At 40.8% G+C, this 27,451-nt stretch overlaps 2 long non-coding RNA genes across 2 annotated transcripts; one reads left to right on the forward strand and one right to left on the reverse strand.

The window, feature by feature from the left end:
• Positions 1–9,300: 9,300 nt before the first annotated feature.
• LOC116733748 (uncharacterized) lies at positions 9,301–24,939 on the reverse strand. Its single transcript, XR_004342104.1, has 4 exons — positions 24,929–24,939; positions 17,295–17,300; positions 15,560–15,563; positions 9,301–9,785 (listed from the first exon to the last, which is right to left on the reverse strand). It is a non-coding gene; the product is annotated as an uncharacterized LOC116733748 (long non-coding RNA).
• On the forward strand, positions 10,980–25,218 carry LOC116733749 (uncharacterized). Its single transcript, XR_004342105.1, has 3 exons — positions 10,980–10,990; positions 12,768–12,769; positions 25,132–25,218. It is a non-coding gene; the product is annotated as an uncharacterized LOC116733749 (long non-coding RNA).
• The last annotated feature ends 2,233 nt before the right edge of the window (positions 25,219–27,451 follow it).

The following is a 27,451-nucleotide window of genomic DNA, read 5'->3' on the forward strand; positions in this document are numbered from 1 at the left end:
TCCTGCCTGACGCCTCTCACCTTGGGCAACTCCAGAGTGGAAGTATGTCCAGCCCCTCTCAAGGAGACTGGTTCCAGAACCAGAGCCATGCGTCGAGGTGAGACCGACTATTTCTAGCCGGAACCTCTTGACCTCACACACTAGCTCCGGCTCCTTCCCCACCAGAGAAGTGACATTCCACGTCCCAAGAGCCAGCTTCTGCAACCGAGGATCGGACCACCAGGGCCCCCTTCCTCGGCCGCCACCCATCCCACAATGCACCTGACCCCTTTGGCCCCTCTCACAGGTGGTGGGCCCATGGGAGGGGGGGCCAATGTTTCCTCTTCGGGCTGAGCCCGGCCGGGCTCCATGGGTAAAAGCCCGGCCACCAGGCGATCCCCATCGTGCCCCCCCTCCAGGCCTGGCTCCAGAATGGGGCCCCGGTGACCCGCGTCTGGGAGAAGGAACACGAAGTCCAATGGTGCCGTTCATCATTGGGGTCTTCGGGCTGCGCTTTGTCTGGTCCCTCACCTAGGACCTGTCTGCCTTGGGTGACCCTACCAGGGGCATGAAGCCCCAGACAGCATAGCTCCTAGGATCATTGGGGCACTCAAATCCCTCCACCACTATAAGGTGGCAGCCCAAGGAGAGGATCTTGGTGAATATTTTGATAAGCGCGTCAGAAGTGCTGGTCTCAGCGTCTTGGCGGCGTTCAGTTTGTCACCTACTGAGAAGATCGACTCAAAACCTTCCCGCGATCAACGTATTGAGCATCCCTGCTCTAGGAAGTCAAAAAAAGGGTTCATAACCATCAAACAATGCAATCAAGTTGAGTTTATTTTTCAAATTGATTTGAAAGTCTTCTATCGAAGGAAACCCAGCAGATCGCATTGAATTATTGACTTGCAGTACTCAATCCTTCTGGACTAGTGCATGGCAACCAGTTGTTGCCATGTACAACTGGCATGGTATAACCTCATGCCATGCATAGCGACAGTAGAGAGAAAAAACCTCTCCTTCAACAGAAAGAAACCTCCAGCAGAACCATTGTGAACAACCATAAGCCATGACACACTGAAGGTTTCAGAATACAGAGCAGACAAAAAATAAACAAACTAAGAAGTCATTGGCAGTAGTGGATCCTTTGTGGCATTATCTAAGCACTGAGATGATTTTAAAGGCTTCAGGATGAAAGAGAAGACATGTTGATGTTAACTTTTGATTATCTATGTACAGTGACACTCCAGTTCTCCAGCAGCTTTCAAACTGGTAACTGCTTGAGCTTTGGTGGTTCCAACTAGTGTTGTCAAAATAGTAAATGTTTATGGTGCTTACCCCACTTTTGGACACCTTTCCAATCTCTGGGATGAGATTGCAGAGGTGGTTAGAGTTCCTCAGTGGGAAGGGCCTGGGAGTGGATGAGATTTGCCCGGAATTCAAGAATTCTGTGAGGATTTTAGATTTTCTGTGTGTCAATTTAGTTCCTGTGTTGTCTCGTCTGCCCCTGATTATTCCCAGCTGTCCCTCGTTTCCCTTGATTTACCTTCCCTGTGCATTTATACCCACCTGTGTCTCTTGTTCTCTGTCAGGTCCTTGTCATTTCTCTCGTGTCATTGCCAGAAGTCTAGTCTTCTGTTTTTTTTTCATTGTACCAGTTGCTACCAGTGTATGAGCTCCTCTACTAACATGTGTTGCATGAATTATTGTTTGTATTTCTTCATTAAACCATCATTTATTCACTACAACCTGGGTCCTGCCACATTCTGTCCTCACCAACTGCCTCACTTCATGACAGTACTACCTGACCAAAAGTTACAGTGAGGATATGTGTTTAGCAATTCCATCTAAGTCACGGACCCAGCAGATAGTCGTTACGAGAGGGACTTGGAAGAGCTAAGATCTACAGTAAAAGACTACGTTGACGCTACTGCTAAGCCCTACTCTGTCTGGAGGCGTCTGGGCATTGCGACCAGATGTGTCCTGGTTCTCGACACTAGGGTCTGAGGTCCTCAGACCCTAGTGTCCTACGTCGCAGGACCTCCCCCGAGGGGTCCGTCTCCTGCGTCACCGCCCACTGGAGGGACTATGTTTGTTGGCTGGCCTGGGAATGCCTTTGGACTCCCCCAGAGGAGCTGGAACAAGTGGCTGGGGAGAGGGAAGTCTGGGCCTCCTTATTTAGGTTGCTACTCATGTGACCCGACTCCGGATAAACAGAGGGAGGATGGATGGATGGATCAAATGGCTAAAATGTGAATACAACTGAGTGTTCTGACTGGACAATGATTCCATCCATCATATAGAATTCATATAGCAGGCTAACATTAACCTACTTGACCAATACCATTCCAACTGAAAATGTGTAGATTGTCCAAATAAATAGCATCAGTGCTAGGAAACCATATTTCTTACAACAGTGCCCAAATATCCAGCCAGAATTATGCCAGAAGCCTGCTGATGTAAAAAGCATCTAATTCAAGTGGAACTTTCCAAAAAACATGAAACCATATTTCATTGAGAGTTTGTGTGCATCTTTGAGCCTGTAGTTTAATTATGAGCCTATTTGAATTCACTATGCAGTCAAACCTGTGCAACCAAGTTTTTTTTATTGTGAAATTTGCTGCATCATCAGGCGGGTCAGTAAAAACAAATTAAATTGCCAGTTTTGCTGTGATATTTATGAAAGTGATGAGTACATGTAAACTTTTGACCACCACTGTTGGTATTCAATTGTGATTTTGTATGAGAATAGGTAGATGTTTAATACTTTTCTTACTGACTTTAAGTTTATGTTACAACTTCCTTAAGTGAAAAAGAAAATCTATATTGAGTTAGAACAGGTCCATCCTAGGGACTCAGTGTGTTTCTGTTTTAACACATCAGATTTAAATCGCTGAATTAGCTCCTCTGCATGTCATCAAATTGTGCACATTCCTGCTAATGACCCATTCATTTAATCAGTTGTGTTGACATTGCAAAACAACCAGAATTTGCTGGAGAGTTTTATGGACTAAAGTTTAACAGCACTGTGTTCAGACTTCTTTACACCCACATCACAATCCCTCAGATTATCCTAATATTAAAAGATCCTATGACAACTCTCCAATACCATAATTTTCTTGCAGCTTTGTATGTGTGTTGAAGCATCATTGAGTTTTAGAGCTGTGAGACAAGTGGGACAAATGAGTTACATTACACCAGACAACTCTACCTGTCTTGAAAATAAGTGACATGTACTGCACAGCATCAACATTGGGTGATGTGTGATGTTTGCTTCTTTACTTCATTCTCTGCATTATAGTGTATAGTATAGAGGTGAGCCAGAAATGAGAGTTTCATGTGAGAACATGAAATAATGACGAAAAACATAGGGAGTCATCGGGGTAAAATGCCCATTGGCTCGAAGATTTTATCACCATCCCAGTTGTTTTACTCAAAATGTATATAGAATGCCTGAGTGACAGTTGTGAGGAGGGCTGCTTTATGAGGCGGAAGCTCAGAAACTTGTAAACTGCAGCTCCACGGACCAGCTTCACCCTTAACTCTGTGGGGCACTTGGTCCCTTGGCTAAACAGTTGCTACGGGAGACTAAAGATTTTCTCATACATGCTTGAAAAAAATCAACCCAGCGAGATATTCTTAATAAGAGAATAAGACTGTAACATGATGTAAAGATTGAAAAAGTTGATTTTATGTCATACTGACCATTTAGAAAAAGGCTCTTGGTTGCTTCTATGTGAAAAGCTATTGCTTAGTTGAAGTACAAATCCCTGAATTTCTTGGTGGTTTTGATGAACTTTGGGTTTTGAGGATTGATCTTGAGTCTCAGTTTTGTGGTAAAAGTAACAACTAACATGAGACTGGGAACTGGAAAGCCTAACCAGATATGTTACATATTTATTGTAAAGCAAACCAAAGTTGATAGTGAATTTTAACCTTATGCTAATGTAGCACTACTTAATGTAGTTAAGGGACTAGATGGCATATAACACCAGAAGACTAGATTCATCTACTGGAGCTGTTGTCAGTAATCAATAAAACAATACAAAAGAATAACTGCTTTCAATATTATGTATTTTAAAGAAAAAAATTAAGTGAACACCTCAAGACACAAACATACATGGAAACCAAAAAAAGGAATAAATAAATACAATATATATACACAGTACTGCAGTAGATCTTCTATTTAGATGTGCACAAAGAGTCCTAACTTTCTCCGCTGGTCAGCACATTGTCTGACCAACACACATTTAAAAGTCCATGTTTTAATTGTCCAGTTATTTGAGATGAAAATTTGTTTCCACCAGAAAAGAGATGAATAATGGATTGTGTGTCTAGGTAGTGAGATGGAGGGGGAAATGTTATGGACCATCAGACTCCTACCAGACCAGTATGGAGTAAATTTCAGGTTCTCCTGGCTCCAGCCAGTTGTCAGAAGCTCGCCATCCTTTAACCCTACAAAGGGATCACCTGGCCAATTCCATAAATAGTTCAGTGCATGACAACTTCATGGCTCCAAGCTCATTGGATGTTCAGATCTGTGGCTCCTTTGTCTCCAGCTCTCCCCCTCACACCTGACTGGGAAAGCTGGAGCAGGCCTAATTAACCACTCAAGATGCAGTGATTGGCTGAATGCACTGTGTGACTGACTGTCACTCTTAACCAATGGAGCACCAAAGGCGGGATTAAGGGCAGTTTTTACCCTGGGTTACACTAAAGCGGTCACCTAAATAATAAAATGAGTAATAATGATCTACTTTGAAACCTCAGAAAACGGTTCATTGCTACAGCGGAGATAACAAAAGGTAATGTAAGGTAAGGTAATTTTATCTATATAGCACATTTTCAGCAACAAGGAAATTCAAAGACCAGTTAAAAGTCAAAAAACACAATCAGAGTTGTACCAATGTGAGACCAGTCTGACCTCAGCTCTTGCTGCCATAAAGGATGTGGTAAAGGCACATCCTCTGTGATCTTAATCCTCTGTTCCACAACTCAGACACAACGTAACTCCTGTAAGTAATGAAATGGAGCTATAACACACACTTGTCCCAGAATAAAGAAACCAGGATTATGGTTTATCCTACTTTTCTGTATGACAGCTACCTGCACAGACAGAAAAAACACTCTGAGATTCTCCTTTCAGTAGAAAAACAACTGAGAATGAACATTTTACAGTGTTATCCATAGATTAACCTGTTATTGTTCCAGGCATAAAACATTTATTAGGAAGCAGCATGACATGACAGATGAGGTGAGATGGATTAGAAAGGACTCAGAGGTTTAGTTTGAAGGAGTATTGGAAATCTGTGCATGGACAGACAAACTTCTGAGACAGACAGACATACAATCCAATGAAGGGATTGTATTTGGGATCATCTGGGAAGTCCTGCAATCTGAGGCCAGTCACTTGTTATATATCCAGTGAAATCTCTTTGGATGGCAGGACAAATGGATGGAAGAGCGATTTATTTAATTCAAATTATTATTATTTTTGCATTTTTAAATTGAATCCAATTACAAAAAAAAAAACACAATAAGCTGTATTTATAATATTCTAATAACATTTACTAAACAAATTGCAAATGCCTGCTTCAGTATGATCTGTCAGTGGTGTTATTTTCTGAAAACAAGGAATAAAAATTTCTGGAATAAGAAAGCAAACAGTCATTTCTTCTGTAAGAAGTGGATATCAAAGAGCTGGGCGTCAGCATGAAGAAAAACAAATGCTTGCATAACTAACCCAGGGCAATGTGTATATTATCACAGAAAGGCACTTGCATTAGCTTGAACAACCCAATTCAACATATATGCAATCTCGCCAGTAGCAATTTATTCATAATCTATTATTTTTATTCAAGTGCCTAACAAGATCTCCCCTCAGAATATAAAGAGCTCCCATTAAATCTTCCAATATATCTTCCCCTCTTGCACTCAAGTTGGACAGTCTGATGCACATTTTTAAGAATGAGGGTCGTTTTAGAGCTGTGAGACAGATGGGACAAATGAGTTACATTACACCAGACAACTCTACCTGTCTTGAAAATAAGTGACATGTACTGCACAGCATCAACATCTGGTGATGTGTGATGTTTGCTTCTTTGAACCATTTTACTTCATTCTCTGCATTATAGTGTATTGTATAGAGGTGAGCCAGAAATGAGAGTTTCATGTGAGAACATGAAATAATGATGAAAAACACAGGGAGTCATCAGGGGGGTAAAATGCCCATTGGCTCGAAGATTTTATCACCATCCCAGTTGTTTTACTCAAAATGTATATAGAATGCCTGAGTGACAGATGGAATAACTGCCTACACACTGATACACTGTTCAGTCCAAGGAGTAGCTTCATCCTTAACACTGTGGGGCACTTGGTCCCTTGGCTGAATAGTTGCTACAGGAGACTTAAGGTTTTCTCATACATGCTTGAAGAAAAATCAACGCAACACTCCAGCTATTTTTAATGAGAGAATAACATTATAACATGATGTAAAGATTGAAAAAGTTGATTTTATGTCATACTGACCCTTTAGAAAAAGACTCTTGGTTGCTTCTATGTGAAAAGACTATCTTTTGACTTGTCAAGGATCCTTAAGAGGTTGATATGTAAGAATCAGCCATGAAATGCAGATAAAGTGTTCAAGTCTGAGTGTATCTTCTGTAAGCTTTTTTTCCTGGTTGCATCACCATTTAAGTCCATTGATTTCAAACTAAACTTTATTTAATCTATAATTTAATTTAACTTTATTTAATTTGTACAAAGCTATGACTCAACCAAGGTTTCTGGGTCTTAAAGAAAACTTTATTACACATACCAAAATCCTTCCCTTTCATTAGACAGCAGCTGGATGAACAAACAAAGTAAAAGATAACTGAGACAGTGACATTGAAAGAACCTTGTCTAGACTTCTTGTGATGAGCCTGCTGGGCAGATTGCTGGGTCTGGGTGACTCATTGCATTGTCAGGAAGGTGCCGCTGATGCAGTGGTGGGAGCCTAGAGGTGGCATACTGAGTGACTGCGTTGAGAAATTGACAGCAAACTGCAAGGCAGGTTCATGAGCCACTAGGTCAGCTAGAGAGAGTGTGCTCAAATGTCAGAGCAGATCAGTAACAAATCCAGACTGAGGATGAAACAGGAAATACAGGAACGATGACTGGGTCTACAGGCTGTGATAACTTTCCACTAACACCATCAGAAAAGAAAAGTTTCACCAGGTCTCTGCTCTGTAAGAATAAAGTTCAGATCCAACTTGAAGTTTTCTAATTCAGAAAGAAGTTTCACATCTTACTTGGATGTGTTGCCATTCCAACTTATGAAGGAAACAATATATTTTACTGTAAACAACATTGTGTGTATTACGAGTAAAATGAAGAGAATGTGTAAAATAGTTGGGATGGAAAAGCAAAGTCTTCTGGTTTGTATTTACAAATCTACAGTTTAAAACTGGCTATTTATAAACATTGTATAAAAAAAAGACATTCGTTTATTTTTCTGACTGACTAAATCATTTCCTGTTTTGGTTCATTTAAAATATTGAAAATATTTGTAGGGAGCTGCTCTGTTGTACACTCAAGCTAACAGCTTAATTCTGTGAATTCAGCTTTCAAAACAAAAAATGTAGGGCTTTAGATTTTTGTTTTTCCAGATATTACAAGTTATAAGCAGATTCCACTAGGGAATCTAGATTTTGAAAATGGTCCATGTAATGATTCATGGGGGACAAAAAAAATGCATTCAAAATAGAACTGGTAAAAACATAAAATTAGGAGGCTTATAAGAGAACAACGCCCATTTTTACTATTACAAAAGGAAAATTAGAACACTCAAGTAGGACAGAGCCATGTGGACTATCTGGAAAACGTCAATCTTACAACATTTCAACACACAAGTAAATCCTAAAAAGGATGTATCAAGAGGAAATTATTGATTAAAGTCTGCAGTGTGCCAAATAAAATAAAATGGATACACTGTCAGAAGTAATAGAAAATCACTAAGAGCAGGGTTTGATGTTAACATATTGCCCTTTTAGCAGTGAAAACTACAGTCATGTGTTATGTTTTGTTTTCTTTTGACAAAAGGAAACAAAAACCACAGGGAAAGAAATTCTAGAATACTAAAATTCAGGGTGGAAGCGTGCTACCACCCACTTATGATGTGCTTCCACCCTAAGTGTTGTGTTGTTAGGGTGGAAGCACATTGAGTTTTTCATTGAGTTTTTTTTCTGTTTTTCATACTTTCATTCCTGACTTTTTGGAGGAAAAATAGCTTTTTTTGGACACAGTGTAGTTTGACTTATTTTGGGAAATATTTTTGCAATTTCTCACATGGCACAATTTTAGAATTGTTGCCGGACTTTAAAAACCTTACAGACACCACACATGAGCTAATCGCACCGTGTGTGGTGTCCAGCCACACAGCAGGAGCAACACACCACACGCAACCTGATTTCACTTACCAACATTCAGATTCCATACAGAAAATCCCATAAAAATCCACTATAACGTGAATTTAGAGTAAACAAGCACGGCTGGTGACATGGAAGGAATAGCAATAGTATATGAGATTATATTAAGCAATAAAACGTTGTATAAAAGAGTGCACGGAGAGCAGCAGCTTTGTTTGTTGCACTATGATATGGAGGTGAGTTATTCTGTTTTTTGGTCATTAACATGTGTTTCACTGTGTTTAGATTGTTTTCTGTTTTTTAACCTTCATCGGTTAATTAGTATTCCACATATCTCTGACATCCGGCTCAATCTAGGTGGACCCGATGTTCTACCGACTGGACAAGATCAATCTTAACACACCATGGCAGGATGATCGGTTACAGTTAACGCAAGGGACAATCTTAGAATGCTGAATGTTCTAAGATTGTCATAAAGGGTGTCGTTACGCAATAGCCAGCCCTCAAGCTCACTACATCCAAGGACTGACTATTGACCAACTATTCTGTCCAACGGGTCCGAAAAATCTCTAAGCCTTCGAGTATTACCCTGAAGCAAGTCTGGTAGAGATGATCTATCTAAGCTGGTGTCGAAGGAGACTCAACTAGCCTTTAACTACCTACAATCCAAGAGTTATGGCCTTTTCCAGTTAAGAAGCAATCAGCTGAGTAGCCCTCACAGTTGCATAACCTCAATAACCACTCCTGTTAACGGTAGCTCCCCCTCTAAATACAACGTGCGCTTGTTACAGACTAGTCGATTTTTAGTGGCTCGGCATGAACCCCAAGGTCATTATTTTATCAACATTAAAGGAAATTCTGAAGCCACCACATTGCACCACCATGCACATGGATTTCACATTAACTAGAAGAACCATAAAATGACAAATGACTCAATTAATTTCAATGTCCACAATTTTCAATCTAATTTTGATGTATCTTTATTAAGCAAGCATTTAGCAGGGGTAAATGACAGACAGATTAATTATCAATGATTACAAAATAAAAGTAAAAATCAATTTGAATACAATCACCTAAACAATTCCCTAACTTCTTTCCCTAACCTGTGTCACTTGATTTACTAAAAGAGGCTTTGGGAGGCAGTTCAAATCATACCCGGGTGGAAAATGATCTCAGCAACGGAAGGTTCCAATGTCCTTGGTCAGAGTCTTTGTCTTTATACGGCAAAATCCTCTTTGGAATAGAAGCAAAGTAGAACTGGCTGTTATCCTTCGAACACATCAGATCTTCATCACTCAGTGACCTTTGTCTTTTCTCAAAGTCTGTTGCTGCAACTTTGAGATCCTTGGGTTGAGGCAGAGTAAAGCAGTCAAATCAGGAACCAGGGCTGAGGGTCGAGGGCTCAACATCCCCGTGGCTCCAGGGTGCGCTCCTCTGCTGGTCTTCTGTCTGCATCCTCTTGTTGACTCGTCTTCAGCACCGCTGACTAAGAACTCCTATTCTTGGTTTTCTTGACCTTATGTACCCTGTCAGCCCACGCCTCCATAAGGCGTACGTGACTTCTCAGGCATGCAACTATCTCATCGGAAAGTCCCAGCCATTCCCACATATGGTCAACACCCTGCCTCACTCCCTTACTTGCCTCGTGACCATCTTGGTCTCAGATCCTTATTTTGAACACAGCTCTGGGGCAAGTCTGGACATGTTCAGACTTGCCTTTTTCTCTGGGGAGCAGGGGAGTGTCAAGGAGTACAAATTGCGAAAGACGCCAGATGCTAGCAAAAAGACGAAGTTCACATGATGTTTAACGCTGTAAGTTACGCAAGGGCTGACGGTTGGGGAAGGTTGGGACTTTCCATAGACTCGTCGAACGTTCAAGAAGTCACATACACCATCTCCCCATACACAACCATGGGCTGAGATAGTATAAAAGACGGCAGAAAGAGGAACAAACTGTTCTTAGTCCGCGGCGCTGAAGACGAGTCAACAAGAGGACGCAGAGAAAAGATCAGCAGAGGACCGCACTTTGGAGCTACGGGGAAGTTGAGACTTCGCGCCGCCAAAAAGGGACAAGATCCTTCAGCCCCCAGCCCTGGCTCCTGATTCTACCGCCGACTCTGCCTCAACCCAACGATCTCAAACTCACTGCAACAGACTTGGAGGAAAGACAAAGGTCCCGGAGGGATAAAGAATTGGGCATTCAAAGGATAATGACCCATTCTGCTTTGCTTCTATTCTAAAGAGGATTTTGCCACACAAGGACAAAGACTCTGACCAAGGAACTGAAGATTTCTGTTGCCGAGATCAACTGCCATCTGGGTATGAGTTGAACTGCTCCCCATAAGCCTCACTCAGTTAATTAGTGACACAGGCCAGGGAAAGGAGTTAGAATAATATGGTTGGTTTATGTTGATTTTATTATTCTAAATTAGTACTGTAATCTCTAATAATTAATTTGTATGTCACTTATCCCTGCTAAAGCGTGCTTAATAAATATATCTTTTAAAATTCTGTAGAGGTTGGTGGACATTGAAATTAATTGAGTCATTGGTTATTTTAGTTTCTCCAGTTAAAGTAAAATTAGTGTACATGGTTCTAGTAATGTGGTGGCTTCGGACTTTCCTTTAGTGAGTATAAAAATAACAACCCTGGGACTTGAATCTAAGTCACTAAATCTAATCTAGCCGTTTCCAAGTGCAGGTTATTTTAGAGAGAGGGCTACCGTTAACAGGAGTGGTTATTGGAGCTACGCAGCTGTGAGGGCTACTCAGCTGACTGTTTCTTAACTGTAGAGGGTCGTAACTTCTGGATTGAAGGTAGTTAGAGCGAGCCTCACTCGCCACCAGTTTAAAAAGAGTATCTCTCATAGACCTCCTTTAGGGTAAGACCCAGGTCTTAGAGATATTCCGGACCTGTTAGACAGAGAACTGGTCAGTAGTCAGCCCTGAGGAGTTGTGAGGATTGGGCGGGGCTAACTATTGCGTAATAACGAACAATGGCATTGCGCTGGACATAGTTAAAGACCAGGGGCCCCAGTTCACATCCAGGGTCTAGCATGCCTTCTGTCAAGCTTCCCCAAATTGTTAACCAAATTGATAACCTGTTCCAATCAGAAAGCACAGTGACGTAAGTACTAAGGGGAATCCCAAACAAGAAATAGCTGACAGAAAAATGGAGAGTCTGGTGGACAGTCTGGTTGATATGTGAAAACATGTTTATTCAAAATTTTATGCAAACAGAAATGAGTTTGAGCGAAATTGCTAATGCAGTTTATGTACCCACTAACTTTTCAGCTATTTCAGCTCTTTACAACAAATTTTTCCAACATAAGTCCTTTTTTAATACTGGTTTCCACTAAGCTAGCAACCATTTACTAGCTCACACCATTAGCAAATGAACAAAACAAAAAGTAAAATGAATAAAATCACGAGGTCTCTAGTTTGAGTATGCTTTCTGTTTGTTCGATAAATCAGAGCAGTGTAAGCAGTTTATTTTAACAGCAGGGCAGTCTAATTAGAGAGGAATTCTTACTTACACCTTGACAAGTTGTGACATAGTTTCCTGCACAGCTCATGATGGCAGACATGTGAAGTTAGTTCTTCTGTAATGCATGAGTGTATTTGAAGCATGACCATCCTCCTACAATATTGTCAGTAATCACTAATGAAGACTGTGCCTAAGACAAAAGGTCATAGAGATCTTTGTGCCTGGAACTGTTGTGTGTTCAGTTACAGCAACTTCCCCCTCCAGAGAGCAACCTTCAGATAGAGAAGTGCTGATTAAACATTAATTATCACCAAAGAAGAACACCTTACATTTTGTACTTGACATAACAGTGGTATAATTGCTACCAGAAGAAGGCTCTGGCATTGCACAGCGCCGCCTGGAGGAGAGAGGATGTAAAGGAAGACATTCTTCATTCATGTAAATCTGCACTAGCTTGGGACTGGATGTAGTGTGGAGCAGAGGATTTCAAGTTAGAAGTATCCCAAGGTCGTACTCCCTCAGAATAAAAACAAAAACCAGTTTGCAAGAGCAGAATATAAGTTTATACAATAAAATTGAGTTGCTTATGCTATAAAACAAGACTCAGTTACAGTAAAAGAAAAAACTATACTATTTTCAAAGTCTATGGTTTTAAGAATAGGGACATTTTACAAATGACTTGCTCTTCTTAACAGGTTCAGATATTCTATAAACAAAACAAAAAACATTCTGCAGATTCTACAGTGTCTTTATTAAACAACTAAAAGAACAAAATTGAAATCTGTGGTGAAAAACTAACGTAAGCCTTGCCACTCTCAGGTTCTTAAGTAACTGATTAACATTAAATGCAGCCGGCCCTATAAAAGTAAGGGTTTTTGTAGTCAGTAGAGCATGCAGGCGTTAACTCCATGCCAGATGGCCTTATAACCTGAACTTGATTGTATTGGTAGGATTGTATTGGTTACAGTCCAATACAATCCTACTGTATTGTAACTAATTGAATGTGCATTTGGTTTCATGAGGCTTCATGGTGGAACAGTTAGTAGCACTGTTACCTTACTAGATTACCATCCTGGTTCAGAATCCTGGCCTGGGATCTTTCTGCATGGCGTTTTAATGTTCTCTCCAGGTACTTTCTAACAGTCAGATATATGACAGAAAGTGAGCAGCAGGGTTCTGTATCAGTTGTAGTTGTTTTATTAATATTTTAGGTAGAGCTGTGAACATACTGTTGCAGTAATCAATGCAACAGTATCTGAACTTTTATACGGCAACAATTGAGTCTATTCTGATATGTGACATTATTGGATGGTTGGGAAATCTTAATGTTAAATTAAAAACCGAAATTCAAAGTCAGGTGAAGATGGCAAGCAAGATCATTAAAACTATATGCTGAACTGACATTTTCCTTTTTGTATTTTTTGCTTTTATGTATTTGTTTATGGCTACTGTCGTTTTTGGATGTGCTGTTCTCATTGTATTTGCAGTTTTTGCCCCTGCTTTCTATACAAATTTCTGCCATGGGAGAGTAATAAATTATCTTCTCTTCAATTATTTTATCTTAAATTCAAGGATGAGTTTCTCTAGATCAGGGGTCTCAAACTCAATTTACCCGGGGGCCGCTGGAGGTAGAGTCTGGGTGAGGCTGGGCCGCATTCACACACACGGTCTCCTCAGCCGAACCTTTCTGATTGCCTATTACCATATTTGGCTGTAGTCAGGCGCTGTAACAGCCGTAATTGTGTAGTGTCTCTTTAAGATACTCTAGTATTGCTAATGATGTCAGAAGTATGCGCCACGGCTTCTCTGTAGAGAGCGTGGGAGAAACGTGCTAGATGGACATGTTAGCTCCCTAACTTTTTAGTAATGTTACGGGTTGTTTGGACGCTGCTCAATTTTCATGTCTGATAATATAGCAGCCGTTCAACCGGGCTTTGTAAGGTTGGTGAAGAGCGTATTTATTAAAGGACAACACTGTGGAATTCCCAGTACCAGTGTGGTTGTGAGTTTTTGACCGTCCTGACGAATCTGCCGCCTCCTCTCCTCCCTTAAACACAACCCAAGCGTTACAGCGCCTAACCTTAATTACGTTACACTGATCAGCAACTTCCGGGTCTAGACTGGATGCTGAAGCACGTGAAGCGGGAGCGGGCGCGGAAATTGCGCATGTACCGCATGCAAATAATGACAAATAGAAAATGCAAAAAGGCCCGGCCAATGTCCCGCCCCTGAGAGCAATATACTCCACCGTGATTGGTAAGTTCGTTCAGCTCCGCACACAACACTGAAAAGTGCCAATTATATCAAACTCGCGGGCCGCACTAACATTAAACTTTCATATTAAGGCGGGGGCCACAAACTATCGTCCTGAGGGCCGCAGTTGGCCCGCGGGCCGCGAGTTTGAGACCCCTGCTCTAGATCTTGCCAGGACATTAGTCCTTTAATCCTGGAAATGTTCTTTAGGTGATAGAAGGTGAACTTTGTAAGTGTCTTTAGTTACAAAGACAAAGTCCGTCACTATTCCCGGGTTTCGGGCCTGATTGCTGATTTTTAGTTGTAATAACTGAAGCTCTTCATTGACTCTGATTCATTCCTATTTAGATCCAAAGAGACTAACTTCAGTTTTGTTTCTGTTTAGCTGGAGGAAGTTATGGCACATCCACAGATTTAATCTGTTCAGTGCTTGGATGGGTTCAGAGGGAAGAAGTGAATGATAATCAGTTTCACTTCTTCCCTGACCGCCTGCTCACTTCATTATACCACACACTGTAAAACATTTGAAAGTGGTTTAACTTGAACCTGCTCCCTTGAAAATGATTTTGATTTTAACTCAGAAATCAAAGTTCATGAAGTCGATTTAACATGAAACAAGTGTCTAAAAATATATATTTTTTAAATCTTAAATTGTTATTTTTAACTTTAATTCCGCAAGTTAAATTAACTAATTATTTCACAGTATGCAAGAAAAACTGCCCTTATCTATTCAAGAGCACACATTTCTTAATTATTTTACCCAACTTTTCAAGTTAAAATAAGCACTTATTTAAATTTATAATAATTTAAATTCTTATTTTAAATTGTATGAACAAAATTTCTGAACAACGAACTCTGCTCATAAACATTTAATGTGAACTGTCCATTATCATTAAGCTTTGCAAATTCTCAGTTGCATTAAAATAAGCATTTGCCTTAGTACCACACACATGAGTCACATCAATGTAACACACTTCCATCTCACTCACGGTGCAACACATGATACAAAAACATGCCGTTAAGCACACTGGGAAATAGTTGCAACACACCTCCGATGTCATCACCCTTAGCACAGGCTCCCCTCAGGGCTGCGTCCTGAGCCCTCTGCTGTTCACTCTGATGACACACGACTGTGCCCCCAGGTTCGCCACCAATCACATCGTGAAGTTCGCGGACGACACAACGGTGGTGGGCCTCATCAGAGACTACAACGACCTGGACTACAGAGAGGAGGTGGAGCAGCTGGTGGACTGGTGCAGAGACAACAGCCTGATCCTGAATGTTGACAAGACGAAGGAGATGATCGTCGACTTCAGGAAGAACCGGCCCAGCCACGCTCCACTGCTCATCAACAGCTCGGCTGTAGAGGTGGTCAGCAGCACCAAATTCCTGGGGGTGCACATCACAAACGACCTCACCTGGACTGGGAACACCACGTCTCTGGTCAACGGGGCACAGAAACGCTTGTATTTCCTGCGGAGGATGAGAAGAGCACACCTGCCCCCGCCCATCCTCAAGACGTTCTACAGAAGCACCATAGAGAGCATTCTGACCAGCTGCCTCTCTGTGTGGTGTGGAGGCTGCAGCGCCTCCGACTGGAAGAACGTGAGGAGAGTGGTGCGGACAGCAGAGAGGATCATCGGGGCCCCCCTTCCCTCCATTCAGGACATTTCATCCCAGCGCTGCGTGTCCCGAGGCCGAAACATCATCAGTGACCCCTCACACCCCCACCATGGACTGTTCTCCCTGCTGCCCTCTGGAAAGAGGTTCCGCAGCATCCGGTGCAGGTCCACCAGGTTCCGAAACAGCTTTTTCCCACTTGCCATCAGACTGCTGAACTCTTAACTGGACTGCACTCAAAAACTGGTCTCCACTTCCTACCTTGCACATGTACAGAGCTAAGTAACTTCCATTTTACTGTCAGTCCTGCACTTTATATTTTATATTCATATTTATATTTATATTTTATATTGTATTTTATTTTATTCTGGAGTAACCTCACAACATTGAAACCTCAAAACATTGTCCTGAGCCGTATGCAACAAAATTTCGTTCTGTATACACCCTGTGCATGCAAAATGACAATAAAGTCAGTCTAAGTCTAAGTTGCAGTCTTTTTCTTCTTTCAGTTTTTTTGAGTGCTAACCTAACAACTCCAGTTTATTCAACTGTTGGAGGTTTGGCAAAATTTATAAAAAGTTAACACAACCTACTACTGTGAATTTATCTTTCACAAACTCACACTTTTAGGTCCAAAATCTAAAACTTGCTAAATTTATTTGATTTAAAGAACAGAAGATGCAGTAGTAGACACAACTAAATGTGGCTAAAATGTTTTATAGTGGAGGTGGCCCACAGTTTGACTTAACCTGACTGCCAATAAACATCTTGCACCTGTGACGGGAATGACTGACGTTCACTGAGTCTGTAAATGGCTGCTTCTATTTTTATGCAGTGTTTATTCTTGCCAAGCTGCCAGGACTGAAGAAGTTCACCTTCCAGTTCCACAACTGCTCCTGGCAGGCAAAATCAGGGAAATACAATTACAATGTATGATAATCAAAGTGTGCATGCGCTAACGTGTATGCAGCCTGTTGCGGTTACTCCTCTCGTCATTTTACTTTTAAAATATTTAAAATATTTTTTTGATTATTTTATTTTACCACTCCAGCATGTCTTCAACATGAGTCTGTGCCAACAGAGGGTCCCTGTGATGTGGAAAGCATCCTGCATTGTTCTGGTACCAAAGACGCAGCATCCCTGTGACTCCAAGGACTACAGGCCTGTGGCGCTGATCTCCCACATCATGAAGTCTCTGTTGAGACTCGTCCTGGAGCAGCTCCAGACTCAGGTCCAACCACACTTGGACCTCTCGCAGTTTGCCTACCAGCCCAAGCTTGGAGTTGAGGATGCCATCATCTTCCTGCTGAACTGCACATACTCTCACCTGGACCAGCCGGCAAGCACTGTGAGAATTATGTTTTTTGACATCTCGAGTGCATTCAACACCATCCATCCGGCTCTACTGGGTGAAAAACTAACAGCGATGCAGATGGATCCCTCCCTTGTGTCCTGGATTGTGGACTATCTAACTGGCAGACCATAGTTCGTTCACCTGTGACACTGTATGTCAGACGGAGTTGTCAGCAACACAGGAGCTCCACAAAGGACTGTCCTCTCTCTTCACATTCTATACATCCGACTTCAGCTATTGAATTGAGACCTGTCATCTCCCGAAGTTCTCAGATGACTCAGCTGTGGTTGGTTGTATAGGTGAGGGTGATTAGACTGAGTATATGGCTGCTGTGGACAACTTTGTCACTTGGTGTGAACTGAACCACCTGCAGCTCAATGTGACAAAGACCAAGGAACTGGTGGTGGATCTGAGCAGGAGGATCAGGACACCGGTGACCCCTGTTACCATCCAGGTGGTCAGTGTGGACATTGTGGAGAACTATAAATATCTGGGTGTCCACATTGACAATAAACTGGACTGGGTCAAGAACACTGATGCTGTGGGCCAAAGTCGCCTCTACTTTTTGAGGCGGCTGAGGTCATTCAACATCTCCAGGACTTTGCTCAGGATGTTTTATGACTGTGGTTGAAAGTACCATCCTGTATACTGTGGTGCGCTGGGGCAGCAGGCTGAAGGTGAAGGACACCAACAGACTGAACAAACTGATCCGGAAGGTCAGTAACATTGTTAGAGAGGAGCTGGACTCTCTGACAGTGGTATCAGAAAGAAGGATCCTGTCCAAGATGCAGGACATCTTGGACAATGAGTCTCATCCACTCCATGACGTGCTGGCCCTATAGAGGAGCACCTTCAGCCAGAGACTCATTTTGCCAAAGTGCACCACAGAAAGTCGTTTCTGTCTGTTGCCATCAGACTTTACAATGCCCAAGTCTGTGCTAATTGATTCAAATTTTCTCTGCACTCATTTATAGGTTATTTATTGATTAATATATTGCATGTGATTGCTTGTTATTTATTTATTTGATTATAGCTAGTCATTTTGAGCTTATCGCTCTTATGTGTTTCACAAACTTTGTATTTATTACCCAAGATGGAGTAGCTTCAACAAATAAGCAATTTCTCTTGGGGGATCAATAAAGTACACTGCTCAAAAAAATAAAGGGAACACTTAAACAGGTGTTTAACACTTAAAGTGTTCCCTTTATTTTTTTGAGCAGTATATATTCTCTTCTCTTCTCTTCTATTTGAACATGACCTCTGAAGAATATTGAGGTCCTTCAAACCAACATCTGACTTATAATGTAGATTTAACATGGCTGAACTACCAGCAGGTCTTCTGGAAGAGAAAAATCTCTTGCCTGCTATGTGTGTTAGATGTGAATGTGGGTGTTTTGTTCCAATAAAGTAGAAAAAGATGACATGATAGCTTCAAGAAAACCACAAAGAAAAGCAGGAATTGCTTTTTTCTGGTTGGAAAGGTGCAAAGTGTAGAAGAAAGGCATGAACCTGTAACACACCTCTTCATCGGAAACAACCAATCAAAGCCTGGAGGAGAGTCTTAGTGCTGTCAATCAAGCTTGTGTATAATGATGTTAAAGGTGGAGAAACAACTTATGCCCCTTTTCCACTGGCTCGGCTTGGCTCTACTTGACTTACTTTGCGAGTTTTTCCACCGGCTATTTTACGAGGCTGACCCAGCTTTTTAGGTTCCTTCTTTGGAGTAGGGCCAGGCGGGCTGGCCCTGCTTTCGTGGGTGGCGCAAGCAGGAGGAGCCAGTGGCCTGTTCCCTGGCACCTGAGTATTTGCCTGTTATGGTACTTCAAGCCACCAGCGTGTCCTCTTCTGGCTGAAAGAGTTTTGTTTGGATGACCAAAAGCTTGCCTCTTGTGGTTTCTTTCCAGGCTCCCTGTGGGTTCCTGGATTTACTCCGTTTGCCACCCTGGTTCCGCCTTGTGCCTTCAAGTCTCTGTGTAAAGATCTGGTTCAATCCCTATGGCTGGCAATGTTCCTCTTCTCTGGCTCCACATCGGCTCTGCGGAAACTCTGTTTCAGTATTCCTGTCTGATCCCTTCTCTAGAATCTGGAAAAAAATGCACATTTCATTATTAATTTTGTTCAATGAACTTTATTTACTTTTTCCATCTGGCGTCTGAGATTGTTCTGCATGTGGGTCAAAAGTACACATTTACTCAAAACCATGACAACCTTAGAGTTAGCTCACCTTGAGAGATGAGTTTGTAAGCAACTTTATACAACTATGTTTCTATTTAGGAGTGTTAAAAATACCAGCCTTGTCAGACTACAGAACGTTTGTGTGTATAATTAGGATAAATTACATGCTCCTGATGTAACCTCAGAGCATGAAAGTGAAACAAATTAAAAATCTCTCACTGAATTTTATAATGGGTAATCATAAGTTTACTTAGTGAGTGTCTTAACCTAATATCTACGTTTTAATATATCTAAGCAAGAAATTCACTCTAATGATGATATGATATAGCTTGCACCTTAATCAGTGCTTTGGTTTAAGAGAAAAGTTGGTGGCTTGATATAAGGATATTTTCTCAATGCAGCATCAAAAATTTAGTTTTCAAATTTTGAGCTTTTGCTTGTGGATAGGAATGAGAAAATGTGAACTGTACGTCAAATAAAAACAACAACAGCAGTTTCAGTCTGGTGGTTCTGGCCTTGACACTGCACCTTATTTGTCTTCACTTTGAGCCAGTGTTCACAGCTGAAAGTCCACTGAAAATTAAAATGGCCCTAACTTTGCATAATATTAATTGCCTTTCTGTGTTAAAAGCAGTAAGTGGCATTGTTTTGACAAGCTGGTAAATCTGGTAACAGTATATATTCTGAACAAACAATGATACATAAAGGTTGTTTCTGGTAATTCAATCCCAGACAAAATGTGAAATACCATTTATGACTTATTATAACAGTGATTATTTTCTGTCATTTTCACCCTAAAACACATTTTGAATATTATATACCATTGGAAAGTGTTAGGATTGTGGGATGTTTGTAGTTGCTTTGGGGTTTGATATATAGTAGTTTTGTAGTTTAATTATTATTGTATTCCTTAGTCCCTTGCTTTGATTAGATCAGCAATGTCTCTGTTTTACTTTAACTTAGTTGTTTCTTAGTGATTCAAGTTTATTATGTTTGTTTTTGTGTCTAGTTATTTAAAGTTACTCAAGTTTTATGTTCCTTATGTCTAGTCATTCTTTAGCGTTAGGTTTGTTTTTCCCTGTGTACTCGCCCCCAAGAGGCCCCTGTGCCTCTTTCTCTCTCTCTGTCTCTCTGTTCAGCCTGCCTTCTGCGCTCTCCCCTCAATCCTTCAATTAGTTAGCCAGTCCACACCCATTCTTCAAGTATTCACTCTCCCAGTATTCATGAAGCATTTTGAGACATTGCCAAACTGTATTGATACTGGGTCACTAAATACTGACACCTGCTGGACCTGAAAAGTCCTTACAGATAATCTAGTTGACACTTTCAACTGACAGTGATTTGATGACATAGTATATACAATAGTATAATTTAAGTTATTGTATTTGATATTGTATTATTTCATATCTTAATTTAAATATAACATACCTTTGATATGAACATACATTTGTGAACATGTATCATAAAGTAAAAATCTAAGTGAACGTGTTGTAAATGAAGGTTCATGTGGACTGGGAATTCTTTTCATCTTTGTCCTTTTTAAAAATTTGTATTTAAAAAAAATATGCTTTTCCAACATTTTGAAATTGAGTCTCTTACACTTTTTAGATACAACTTCTCCAAAAGGAAAAAACCACCTGCGCACATGGCACAGATGAGGCTGGAGTGCAAAGAAATTGTAAGGAAAGGCGGAAGAGGTGGATTGATTATCTTTTGGTTGGTCTTGTAAGATACATCCATTTGGAACCTCAAAAGATCAGAGGTTCTTTTGGCAGATACATCCCGTTGACAGATTTATAAAACACAGTTTGGTGCATCAGTGTCTGTTCGAAAGAGTTTCTGTATTGGTGACATGACTTTCTTGTAGCAATACGCCCACCTACACGAGATTTCACTCGATGAGCTAGACCAGGGGTCGGCAACCAATGGCTCCGGAGCCACGTGTGGCTCTTTCATCCTTCTGTTGTGGCTCCCAGTGACTTTGGGAAATAGAATATCTTATTAAAATTAAATCATTAAAAAATTAGAAATTAAAATCATTTTAAAATAAATTTCTAAATCTGAAGATTATGGTAAACTTGTAACATTAAAACAAAAGTTTTGAACATTTTTAGCACCCAAAATATACGTCATGTCCGCCGATGTGCGATAAGCATTCCTGGGGAACCCCACATGTCTGGCAGACCGCGTTTTTTTAGCGCACTGATTTATTGACTTTTTGATCCTTGCCTGGAAGATACATCATGAATAAATCCAAGAAAAGGAAACATTCTGAAGATGGCAGAACATTTAATCAGTGTTGTATAAAGTACTGAAATCTCAGAGTCAAGTAAAAGTATAAGTACCTCTCCAAAATATGACTTTGATAACAGTCCAAGTCACTGACTGAAATGTTACTTGAGTTAAAGTCTTAAAGTATCTGAAACTTCTTGTACTTAAGTATGGAAATTACTGTAAAAATGGATGTACTCAAGTAATGTAATGAAAAGTACACGTAAAAAGTAAAACAAAGCAAATGCAGTTTGAATGACATTTTTTATATTTTGGTAAACTTGTCAAATACACTTAAAATAATGTACCCAACCAAGTGCAGGCAAAATTAAACCTGCTAATAGATATACCTGCAGGCATCATTTAGTTAAGAAAATTAGGTGCTTTACCTATAGCACAAGGTTAACTTAACCTGCTTTACAACTGAACCAGCTTCTTAGTATACCCTCCAGGACAGAAAATACAAAGTGTTTGTAAGCCTTAAGTTTTCCCTTCAAGTAAGGTCAGTGCTGAAAATGAGAAAAATAAATAGTACAGAAAATGCGGCCAACATGAAGAAAAAGAGCTGTTACGATTACTCTACTTCACAAATCAGTGAATCAGTCAATGCTACAGTCAGTAGGTGGTGCACACAACTGGTCATTATGCAAAAGAAAAAAAGAATTGGGAGGGAAATGCAGCTTATTGGCATCTGTAAACCTGGTTTTGAACTTGCATGCCTTTCCTATATTCGTTAAATTTAGTCTAAATTGCTATCGCTATGGCTTCTGTCCCCCCTTGAACAGAGGAGTCTAGGTAGCCTGCTACAGTCAACATTAAGCCTAAGCTAAATACACCACATGTGGAACCGAAACAATGCCAAACAAAGTTCATTTATGGTCAACGTTTCACAATACAGTAGTGCCTAGTGACCAAGCTATAGTTACTGAAACAGGAGGATTATAACCATTTCATAAGACGTTACCTCGATGTGTTTCTTCAAGTTGGACGGGGAGTTTTTGTAAGATAGAATTTCCACATCTTCGGGCAGGAATAACATACACTGCATGCGGTACGACGAATCTTTAACACCCACGAAAGAGTATATTGTGTTTAAATAAGGCCATGGGCTCTCATCACCAGCTGGTGGTTCCCCTGGAGCCGTGTCCGACGTAGTTGCAGTCGTTGTGGTCTCCATCTCCTCCTCCATGTGGCTGCTGCTGATTGCGAGACTTGCTTTGTGTTTAATGGGAGAAGCGAAACAGGTGTATCCTATTGGAGGTGATGAACCAGCCCAGGCAAGTAGGCTACGGACTTTGTTCGGTAGCCTACTTGCTACTTGCTAATCAGCAGGTGGGATCAAAACACTTGCGTTTCTCTCTCTCGCTTTTTTGTAACGAGTAACTAAACCACACATTGAAAATGTATCGGAGTAAAAGTACGCAATTAAGTTCGGAAATATAGTGAAGTAAAAGTGAAAGTCATCAAAAATTTTCATACTCGAGAAAAGTATGAAGTACTCCAAAATATACTTAAGTAAAGTAGTGAAGTATTTTTACTTCGTTACTATACAACACTGCATTTAATGCTACGTGGACAGATCATTTTGCTTTCACCGCTGATGAAACTGGTTCACCAGTCTGCTTAATATGTGGCGAAAGACTGGCAAACAACAAGAAGTCAAATGTTGAAAGACATTTCAAGAGCAAACACTCTGTCTTTGCTAAAAAATATCCCGAGGGAGAGGCCGTTTCGGAGCTGATGCGTTTGACTGAAGCGAGCAGGAGTCACTTCAAGATGTGGATTAAAACCGCAAACTCCACTACATGTGCCAGTTTCGTGGCTACTCAGGAAATAATCAAGCATGGTAAGCCATTTACAGAGGAGATTATCTACAAATATAAATACATAACTATATATTGTTAAGTGAAATAGTCTTTTTTTTTAATTCAGAAGGACAGGTGACCGCACACACGCGATGGGACACAGAAGCAGACTGCGCATTTGTTGGTTTGCTTGGTTCGTTCAGTGCCGGTGGATAATATTTGGATAAGTTTTGATTTTTATCTCCTGAATAAGAGGAGGACAGGTGACTGCATTCTGTTTCTATTTTGCCTTCAGTGCAGGTTGGGTAAGTTTCGATTTTTATTTCTTAAATACAAAGACCCAAATAGACAGAGGGTATTTTGTTTGAAATTGAGCATCAACAAAGTGTAAAATGCGTTTTGTTACATGCAGAAATAAAATTTTGTGTTCTCTGCAGCAGTTCGTTGATTTCATAAACGCTACATAGTATCGATTTTTGTACATAGCATATAGGTTTTATATATATGACGTCAAAATGGGTTGTGGCTCCAAGTGCTTTCTTTTTATTGGGAGGCGGTCCCAAATGGCTCTTTGAATAGAAAAGGTTGCCGACCCCTGAGCTAGACGCATGTGCCAACAAATTAGTGTTGTCGGACCCATCACTATTAAACACCAAAAGCTACCCGAGGCCTCTGCCCACTGCATTTGGGGTCACAAATTACACATCATTGCTATATTTGTACTAGTGATGGCGAAATTAAGTTTCATGAAGCACTGAGGTTTTCCATTCAATTGTTCAACTCACGAGCCAATGAACCATGCTGCTTCATTTGCTGACTGGTGACCTGTCCAGGGTGTACACCGCCTCTCGCCCGGAACGTTAGCTGGAGATAGGCACCAGCAGCCCTGCCGACCCCACTAGGGACAAAGGTGTTAGAAAATGGATGGATGGAAGGTTTAATTTAAATATTGTTCTGCATTCAAGAGTTAAGCGATGGCTGATGAAAATCAGTTTAAATCCCAAAAGGCTTGGACTGGCCCAGTTCTAATATGAACACATAGCGTTTACATTCACCTAAGTTTTCCTGCTGATTCTGAGTTCATGTAGGTATACCTGCCCTGTTCTTAGATATCCTTCTGTCTGCACATGTTTGCCTACTAAGTTGGGGTGAATTGAGGATGATTGTTGAGATGTTTGCGACTGATGTGGAAGCTCGCCCCGCAATCTTGCACACATTTTTCTCCCGTCAGGCCTCACAAGTGTTTGGCAAATGTACTTTCACACCATATCCGTTGTACTCTCAAGAACTATTGACACTTCAGCTCACATTGGTATGTTTGGTCTTCCGGAGGAATGTAGCCAATATTCTACAAGTGAGTTGGAAGTAATAGCTTTTACCTCTGTAATCTCTAGACGCCATCTTATCTGTAACTGGAAATCAACTATAGCTCCATCCAGTACAAAGTGGATAAATGAAGACATGTCTTTTCTAAAAGTAGAGAAAACTAGACATACAAAAACTGGAAACTTAAACAAATTTACACTAAGTGGCAACCATTTACTGAGTTTATTGCTTCAATTTTCTTCACTACATTTTACTTTTGGAGGTGTTCTGCATGTGAAAATGTGCTTCTTGAAGTTAATGATGTATACAATTTGTTTATGCTCAACATTTTTACACACAGATATGTAAACACATTTGTTCTATATGCAAAAATATCAATAAAAATATGAATAAAAAAATATATGTTTGGTTCAGTGTCACTGGCCTAATCTCTGCCACACCTTTACAAAAATGTAAGTCTCTACATCAGAGGTGGGCAATCCTGGACCTCGAGGGCCGGTGACATGCAACTCTTAGATGTGTCCCTGGACCAACACACCTTAATGAAACATACTGTATATAGTCATGTGTAGTAATGTATATATGAATAATTTATATTAATGAATTATATTAATGAAACATATATAGTCTTAGATAGATAGATAAACTTATGAGAGGGGCCAAAGGGGTCAGGTGCAATGTGAGATGGGTGGCGGCCAAAGGAGGGGACCCTGGCGGTCCGATCCTCGGTTGCAGAAGCTGGCTCTTGGGACGTGGAATGTCACCTTTCTGGTGGAGAAGGAGCCAGAGCTAGAGTGTGAGGTTGAGAGGTTCTGGCTTGAAATAGTCTGTCTCACCTTGACGCATGGAACCAGTCTCCATGAGAGGGGATGGACATACTTCCACTCTGGAGTTGCCCACTGTGAGAGGCGTCAGGCAGGAGTGGGCATACTTGTTGCTCCCCATCTTGGCGCCTGTACGTTGGGGTTTACCCCAGTGAACAAGAGGGTAGCCGTTCCTCCGCCTACAGGTGGGGCACGGGTCCTGACTGTTGTTTGTGCTTACAGGCCGAACGACAGTTCAGATTACCCACCCTTCTTGGAGTCCTTAAAGGACTCCAAAGGTGGGAAAAAAAAACTCCAAAGAGAGGTGGGGACTCCCTTGTTCTGCTGGGGGACTTCAGCGCTCACGTGAGTAATGACAGTGAGACCTGGAGGGGCGTGGTTGGGAGGAACGCCCCCCCCAATCTGAACTCGAGTGGTGTACTGTTGTTGGACTTCTGTGCTCATCATGGATTGTCCATAACCAACACCATGTTCAGGCATAAGGGTGTCCATATGTGCACTTGGCACCAGCACACCCTAGGCCGCAGTTTGATGATCGACTTTGTCATTATTTCGTCCGATCTGCGGCCGTATATCTTGGACACTCGGGTGAAGAGAAGTGCGGATCTGTCCACTGACCACTACCTGGTGGTGAGTTGACTCCGGTGGTGGAGGAGGATGCCGGTCAGACCTGGCAGGCCCAAACATCTTGTGAGGGTCTGCTGTGAACCTCTGGCGGACCTCTCCTGTGAGACGGAGCTTTAAGTCCCATTATCTCCGGCTGGGAGCCCCCCTTCTAAGAGATGTCTGTTTCACAACATCTCTTGAAAGACAAACTTGCAAGTTAAAAGCATTTGTGATGCTAAATGGAAACATTTGAATTTCTTTCTTTGGCAGAAAACATTTACTGTGTAATACATGTTAATTTGAAATACATTTGACCAATATGTAATTATTTTTTGCACTTTGACAACTAAGGATATGATTTTATTTTTGTCAAGGGTCCAAGCAGGTAAACACGTTTAAATAACTTTAAATATTAACGATGTTTAAAATCCTGTCTTTTTAGGGAAGGTTCTGTGCAGCAATTTCAACTTTTCTGTTATGGCAAAAATGAAGCTTAAAACATAACATTTACCTCATTTGTTTGAAAAAGGTACAGCAAGATCTTTTATTTTGGATTGGTGTGATTGTGTGCAAGAATTACAAAAAGCATTGCAACATCCTGAGGGATGTTGAGGAAAAATGATTATTTTTAGTGCTTAATACAGTTAATCTTACGGAATGTGTAAAAGGTATATTGAACATTCTTATTTTGAACAAATTTCTTAATTTTGAACAGGTTTGTGTTAAGGATTTAAAACTAAACCAGATGGGTAAGTATTCAAACTAGAGGAACCAAATGCAGATCAAAGGGGATCTCTCAATGAGGCTCCTGCTGTGTTATCAGAGGACAGGAGGCCATAAAATTAGCATCTCCTGCAGGGCATTATTACTTGAGCCTGGAGGAGAGAAGTCTGTTTGGTTCACAGAAGATCAAAAGTCTTCCAGAACCAACATCTGGGATGGTGTAAAACTGAATACAACATAGAATGTTGAAACCACTAACATTTAATTTCTAAGACATTTTTCTAAGTACTAATAGCATGTTTTTAACGAAGATTGTATTATCTAATTTTAGAACTACTAATCTAGTAAATGATGAATGTATTTGAAAATTGTACTATCTGTGACAATATCAGAATCAAATGGAAATTGTTTGAATGAAAATGTTTTGTTTAGTATTAGAAAATTGCTCAGGAATTATACCTCATTTTGTTCTGTTGATTTTATGTGTTATTTTTGGCAAGACTCAATCTTTTGAGGTGCTGGGTGCAGAGGAGCAAAACTGGGTTTTGTGAAAGATAACCTTTCCTTGAACCAAATTACTGGATTTAAGTTTGTCCTGAGAATTTATGTAAGGAGAGATAACGG

This window comes from Xiphophorus hellerii, chromosome 15 (genome assembly GCF_003331165.1).
Source record: "Xiphophorus hellerii strain 12219 chromosome 15, Xiphophorus_hellerii-4.1, whole genome shotgun sequence".
In the NCBI taxonomy this organism is placed as follows: Eukaryota; Metazoa; Chordata; class Actinopteri; order Cyprinodontiformes; family Poeciliidae; genus Xiphophorus; species Xiphophorus hellerii.